The 7,270-nt window shown below is 44.1% G+C and overlaps 1 long non-coding RNA gene across 1 annotated transcript; it reads right to left on the bottom strand.

Moving 5' to 3' along the window:
• Nucleotides 1–2,571: 2,571 nt before the first annotated feature.
• LOC120047725 lies at nucleotides 2,572–6,125 on the bottom strand. The gene is made up of 4 exons (XR_005476915.1): nucleotides 5,696–6,125; nucleotides 3,236–3,334; nucleotides 2,797–3,137; nucleotides 2,572–2,657 (listed from the first exon to the last, which is right to left on the bottom strand). It is a non-coding gene; the product is annotated as an uncharacterized LOC120047725 (long non-coding RNA).
• Between the last annotated feature and the right edge of the window lie 1,145 nt (nucleotides 6,126–7,270).

Raw genomic sequence — 7,270 nt, 5'->3', positions numbered from 1 at the left:
ATCTCCCATGCACAGGATGTCACAAGAGACTGGATGGATGTGCAATCAAAACATAGCATGCCTCTGATACCAACCAAAACATAGTATGCCTCTGATACCAACCAAAACATAGTATGCCTCTGATACCAACCAAAACATAGTATGCCTCTGATACCAACCAAAACATAGTATGCCTCTGATACCAACCAAAACATAGTATGCCTCTGATACCAACCAAAACATAGTATGCCTCTGATACCAACCAAAACATAGTATGCCTCTGATACCAACCAAAACATAGCATGCCTCTGATACCAACCAAAACATAGTATGCCTCTGATACCAACCAAAACATAGTATGCCTCTGATACCAACCAAAACATAGTATGCCTCTGATACCAACCAAAACATAGTATGCCTCTGATACCAACCAAAAACATAGTATGCCTCTGATACCAACCAAAAACATAGTATGCCTCTGATACCAACCAAAACATAGTATGCCTCTGATACCAATCAAAACATAGCATGCCTCTGATACCAACCAAAACATAGTATGCCTCTGATACCAACCAAAACATAGTATGCCTCTGATACCAATCAAAACATAGTATGCCTCTGATACCAACCAAAACATAGTATGCCTCTGATACCAACCAAAACATAGTATGCCTCTGATACCAACCAAAACATAGTATGCCTCTGATACCAACCAAAACATAGTATGCCTCTGATACCAACCAAAACATAGTATGCCTCTGATACCAATCAAAACATAGTATGCCTCTGATACCAACCAAAACATAGTATGCCTCTGATACCAACCAAAACATAGTATGCCTCTGATACCAACCAAAACATAGTATGCCTCTGATACCAATCAAAACATAGTATGCCTCTGATACCAATCAAAACATAGTATGCCTCTGATACCAACCAAAACATAGTATGCCTCTGATACCAACCAAAACATAGTATGCCTCTGATACCAACCAAAACATAGTATGCCTCTGATACCAACCAAAACATAGTATGCCTCTGATACCAACCAAAACATAGTATGCCTCTGATACCAACCAAAACATAGTATGCCTCTGATACCAACCAAAACATAGTATGCCTCTGATACCAACCAAAACATAGTATGCCTCTGATACCAACCAAAACATAGTATGCCTCTGATACCAACCAAAACATAGTATGCCTCTGATACCAACCAAAACATAGTATGCCTCTGATACCAATCAAAACATAGTATGCCTCTGATACCAACCAAAACATAGTATGCCTCTGATACCAACCAAAACATAGTATGCCTCTGATACCAATCAAAACATAGTATGCCTCTGATACCAACCAAAACATAGCATGCCTCTGATACCAACCAAAACATAGTATGCCTCTGATACCAACCAAAACATAGTATGCCTCTGATACCAACCAAAACATAGTATGCCTCTGATACCAACCAAAACATAGTATGCCTCTGATACCAATCAAAACATAGTATGCCTCTGATACAAACCAAAACATAGTATGCCTCTGATACCAATCAAAACATAGTATGCCTCTGATACCAACCAAAACATAGTATGCCTCTGATACCAATCAAAACATAGTATGCCTCTGATACCAACCAAAACATAGTATGCCTCTGATACCAACCAAAACATAGCATGCCTCTGATACCAACCAAAACATAGTATGCCTCTGATACCAATCAAAACATAGTATGCCTCTGATACCAATCAAAACATAGTATGCCTCTGATACCAACCAAAACATAGTATGCCTCTGATACCAACCAAAACATAGTATGCCTCTGATACCAACCAAAACATAGTATGCCTCTGATACCAACCAAAACATAGTATGCCTCTGATACCAACCAAAACATAGTATGCCTCTGATACCAACCAAAACATAGTATGCCTCTGATACCAATCAAAACATAGTATGCCTCTGATACCAACCAAAACATAGTATGCCTCTGATACCAACCAAAACATAGTATGCCTCTGATACCAATCAAAACATAGTATGCCTCTGATACCAACCAAAACAACTAAGGTGCTAAAATTGAAATAGCCTAGATACCCTAGAATAGATTTTGAATTCCAAAAACTGACCCTTAGTGCAATATGCAGAGCAGAGTACTGCACACACTGCTGCTGCTGTGCTGGCGACAGCGAGAACGCCCCCTCTCTCATACTCAGGTACTGGGACCACACACACTCCGAGAATGGACTAAAGCACAGGGTGAACAGTCAGGGCACACACATGCACCATGTATAAACCCACATGCACGCACACATATAAATAAATGTGTGCAAAATGCAAACTCTGCACATAATTTTATGAACTGCATTAGAATCAGAGAGTAATTCAGTGAGAGACCTATTGGGTAGAAGGAGATGGAGAATATCTTTGGCCATCAAAGACCCCAAAACCCCGAAGTTGACGGACCTGATACAAAAACATGCAAATACTCAACAAAACACTTTGAGGAATGAGATTCTTTATCTCAATAAGACTACTTGGTTATTCATTGTTTATTATGTGATAGTAAACATATGCCTTTGGGTCACCTGGGATAGCTAGGGTGGAAGAGAGGCTGGACAAACATCCCCATGGGAAAGACTAGCTCATTGTCGGAGAGAAATGGAGTGATGGACCAACTGGAGGAGAAGATGGAGAGACAGAGAGATAGAGAGAGGGCAAGAGAGGGAGAATGCTCAATTCTCATATTCACATATTAATAAAACATATCTACCCAAACCAAATCACATAGACTTTTCATGACAACTGGGCTCTCACATATCATCTCCTTCAGTCTGGGAAAAGAGTTTGTTTGATCCCTGGTGCTAGAGGGAGAGAGACTGGATGTAGATAAAAAAAAATACTTGTGTTACGTCAATTGTCACCTATTAATTAAATAAATGGGGGAAAATGAACTACCAGTACGTATATAGTACAATGTATTATCATCACTGGTAATATGATTCAATAGTGATATTGATTAAGAAATCCTATATCTTATTGGCAATGTAGACTAGTTCCACTACAATAAAATACTCTTCCTTTGAATACAGTTGGCTGAGTTCAGCTTCACTGAAAATGTTGTTTTTAGTTGAAAGTCTTGGAGTTAGAGACTGAATCTGGGAAAACACAGATTGTACATTTCAAGTGGACAATGAATACACAGTTGTTTTTAAATAAGGGTTCCAGTAAATTACATCCACTGTTGACCTTTTACCTTATTCAAAACAGACATGCGAGACTCCTCATCTCTCCACCTGAGATCAGGTAGTTTGGACTTGATGGAGGAATAGACATTCTGAATCAGCTCCTCTGCCTAGAGGAAACAGATAATACAATTTCAACACACTTGTAATGTAATATCACATCTATGAAGTAGTTATCTTGTATTTTGTTGCTAAAAATAATATTTCACATTTGAAAATCACTAATACTGCAGTTCACATAAATACAATTCATCAAAACATTTGGTTCATAATTACATAACATGATTTACAGATGTAATAGTCCATGGGAGTTTTTAAAGCAGAAGTTCTGTGTTGATTTGTTAAAAATATAGTGTTCGATCAAAAAGTTTTTTATAGTCACAATGCATCTTGTCTTCCAAATTTTACTGTTCACCTTAATTCTTTAGTAATGTCAATGCATATTATTGTCCACAATAATTCTTTAGTAATGTCATCCATGTGAGTATCGAAGACACCCTGAAAGACTTATACAAACATCAAAAAATATACTTCTCATCAGAACCCATATTTCTTTAGTTCTGTAGCAGTTCACTAAAATGTTTTCTAAACTCTCTTCCCTCATGACAATTAGGCATGGGACACAATTAACATTTTCTATTTATATTTTGTTGCTGCTATTCTTCATCACACATTTCATTGCAGCCTACATCCTTCTGTCTTTGCTTTCTCTAAACACACACACACACACACACGCACACACACACACACACATCCAGCAATGCAGTTTTAAGAAAATACCAACAAAAAAAGTAAGTGATAAGAATAACAAATGATTAAAGGGCAGCAGTAAATAACAATAGCGAGGCTATTTACAGAGGGTACCGGTACAGAATCAATGTGGAGGCTATATACAGCGGGTACCAGTACAGAGTCAATGTGCGGTCCCTATTCTCCAGGTGTGAAAGGGCAGTGTGGAGTGTAATAGAGATTGCATCATCTATGGATCTGTTGGTGCGGTATGCAAATTGGAGTGGGTCTAGGGTTTCCTGGATAATGGTGTTGATGTGAGCCATGACCAGCCTTAAAAAGCACTTCATGGCTACAGATGTGAGTGCGATGGGTCAGTAGTCATTTAGGCAGGTTACCTTAGTGTTCTTTGGCACAAGGACTATGGTGGTCTGCGTGAAACATGTTGGTATTACAGACTCAGACAGGGAGAGGTTGAAAATGTCAGTGAAGACACTTGCCAGTTGGTCAGCGCATGCGGCCTTGTGAATGTTGACCTGTTTAAAGGTCTTACATCGGCTGCGGAGAGCGTAATCACACAGTCGTCCGGAACAGCTGATGCTCTCATACATGTTTCAATGTTACTTGCCTCGAAGCAAGCATAGAAGTTATTTAGCTCGTCTGGTATGCTCGTGTCACTGGGCAGCTCTCGGCTGTGCTTGCCTTTGTAGTCTGTAATAGTTTGCATTCCCTGCCACATCCGACGAGCGTCGGAGCCGGTGTAGTACGATTCGATCTTAGTCCTGTATTGACGCTTTGCCTGTTTGATGGTTCGTCGGCGGGAATAGCGGAATTTCTGATAAGCTTCCGGGTTAGAGTCCTTCTCCTTGAAAGCGGCAGCTCTACCATTTAGCTCAGTGTGAATGTTGCCTGTAATCCATGGCTTCTGTTTGGGGTATGTACGTACAGTCACTGTGGGGACGACGTCCTCGATGCACTTCTTGATAAAGCCGGTGACTGATGTGGTGTACTCCTGCCATCGGAAGAGTCACGGAACATATTCCAGTCTGTGCTAGCAAAACAGTCCTGTAGTTAGCATCTGTTTCATCTGACCATTTTTTTATAGAGGAGAACACAAAGCTCCAGTGAAAAGTGCTGTATGAATATAATCCATTACTGTATATACTGTAGAACACCCATTAGGTATTTCACTGCCCCAGAACCCCAGTCTAACTGACCTGTATGTATCGCTTGTCTCCTTGAGTGTCGTTAGGATCCTTGCCCACATAAACACTAAAGAATGGGAAGGTGCCATAGTCTCTCATCAGTAGAGACAGAGTGGAGTTGAAATCTGTCTGGTTCCACTGGCCTGTTACAGCCCAGCCACCCAGCTAGAGGGGGGGGGGGGGGGGGGTGGGGGGGTGTAATCTGTCACCATACCCCACCAATCTATTCCAGTGATCTGACCTTGTGGACTAGCCTGAGGAAGGGTTCTGGCCTGAGGAAGGGTTCTGGCCTGGCAGTCTCTGTGGGGCCAGTGTCCATACAGGAAAGATAGAACATACAGGCCTTCTGCTTCGCTGAGTTACCCAGGCTGGAGTGGTCCTCAGTTTCTGACAGAGGAACATTATATCAAAGTTTCATTGTGAGGATAAAAGGTCCTGTTATGGAAACGGTTTCAGCAGTTCTATTTAAATGGTTGTCCCAAAGAACCGGTACAAAATCTACAGAGGATCAACAGAGCAACATTCTTAGATTCTCACCCAAAATCTCCCTCATTGTCAGCAGTCGATCTGGCATTCTGTCTGCTGGAACCTTTTCTCTTATGTCTTTGCCTGTCTCTCTCTCCTTTCTCCCTCTTTCTCTGCCTGTACTGCCCAGCTCATGACCCTGTGGGTGTAGGGGGACACCCTTGCCCCTCTGTCTCCCCCTGGTGGACAGAGACACCCCCTCAGACCCACAGGGAAACAGGAAGTAGTCACAAGGCTGAGTGAAGGGGTCGACTGAGACGGGCAGACGGGCGGTAGCTCTGTGACAAGCCGGGGAGGTACATGGAGGAGAGGCTGGCGGTGTGCTCTCTGGTGGGAGGTGCTGCTGGGAGTAGTAGGCCAGGCCCAGTATGGAGGCGCAGGAGGGGGATGCCAGGAGGAAGAGATGGAGTATGCGGTGACATGTCCACACCCAGGTCTTCACCTCCTCTTCAGACTGGGGCTGGGGCTCAGGAAGGGTATCGGGCTGGGGTAGGGGCTGGGGCTCAGGAAGGCTATCCGGCTGGGGTAGGGGCTGGGGCTCAGGAAGGGTATCAGGCTGGGGTAGGGGCTGGGGCTCAGGAAGGGTATCGGGCTGGGGTAGGGGCTGGGGCTCAGGAAGGGTATCGGGCTGGGGTAGGGGCTGGGGCTCAGGAAGGCTATCCGGCTGGGGTAGGGGCTGGGGCTCAGGAAGGGTATCGGGCTGGGGTAGGGGCTGGGGCTCAGGAAGGGTATCGGGCTGGGGTAGGGGCTGGGGCTCAGGAAGGCTATCCGGCTGGGGTAGGGGCTGGGGCTCAGGAAGGGTATCGGGCTGGGGCTCAGGAAGGCTATCCGGCTGGGGTAGGGGCTGGGGCTCAGGAAGGCTATCCGGCTGGGGTAGGGGCTGGGGCTCAGGAAGGCTATCCGGCTGGGGTAGTGGCTGGGGACCAGAAAGGGTATCAGGCTGGGGTAGGGTCTGAGGCTGGGGCCAAGGCTGGGGAAGGGTATCAGGCTGGGGTAGTGGCTGGGGTTCAGAGAGAGGATGTAGTTGGGACTGGAGCTGAGGCTGGGGCTCAGAAAGGGTATTAGAAGGGGGCTGCAGTTCAGTCAATCTAAACAAAATTGAAAGATAGTCAGTTTCATATCAGGATTATCATGATACACATTTCTACTTAATTTAAGACAAATTTGACACATGACAATCTTATTATAACCTATCTTGTTCTCTATATACATGTAATACCACATTAATAAAAGGAAGACACTCCTCTATACAACTTGAAATGTATAGTATGATAGGTAAAACCTGCAGGACTTTTAATTGAGGCTCTGCTGGGGTTTCTGCCATACTGTTGTGTGTCTTGTTCTGTCTGGGTTTAGCTTGTTGCAGCCACTGACGTTTCTCATTTCTCCCTCACACGTAGCCTCCAGACCTCTATCTCTCCCTCCATCAGCCAGCTGTCATCTCAGCTCTCTATCTTCTTTCATCACTCACTTCTCTCCTCCTCCGACGTTCTGATAAACAGAGTTGACCTGGCAGCCTACCTCTCTCTCTGCTACATTATCAGGTGGCACTGTGGATCCATTTAGACTGTGACATGCACGTGGGTG

This window comes from Salvelinus namaycush, chromosome 5 (genome assembly GCF_016432855.1).
Source record: "Salvelinus namaycush isolate Seneca chromosome 5, SaNama_1.0, whole genome shotgun sequence".
NCBI classification, from domain to species: domain Eukaryota; kingdom Metazoa; phylum Chordata; class Actinopteri; order Salmoniformes; family Salmonidae; genus Salvelinus; species Salvelinus namaycush.
The sequence above is the reverse complement of the archived record's forward strand: the minus strand, read 5'-3'. Positions and strand labels throughout refer to the sequence as shown.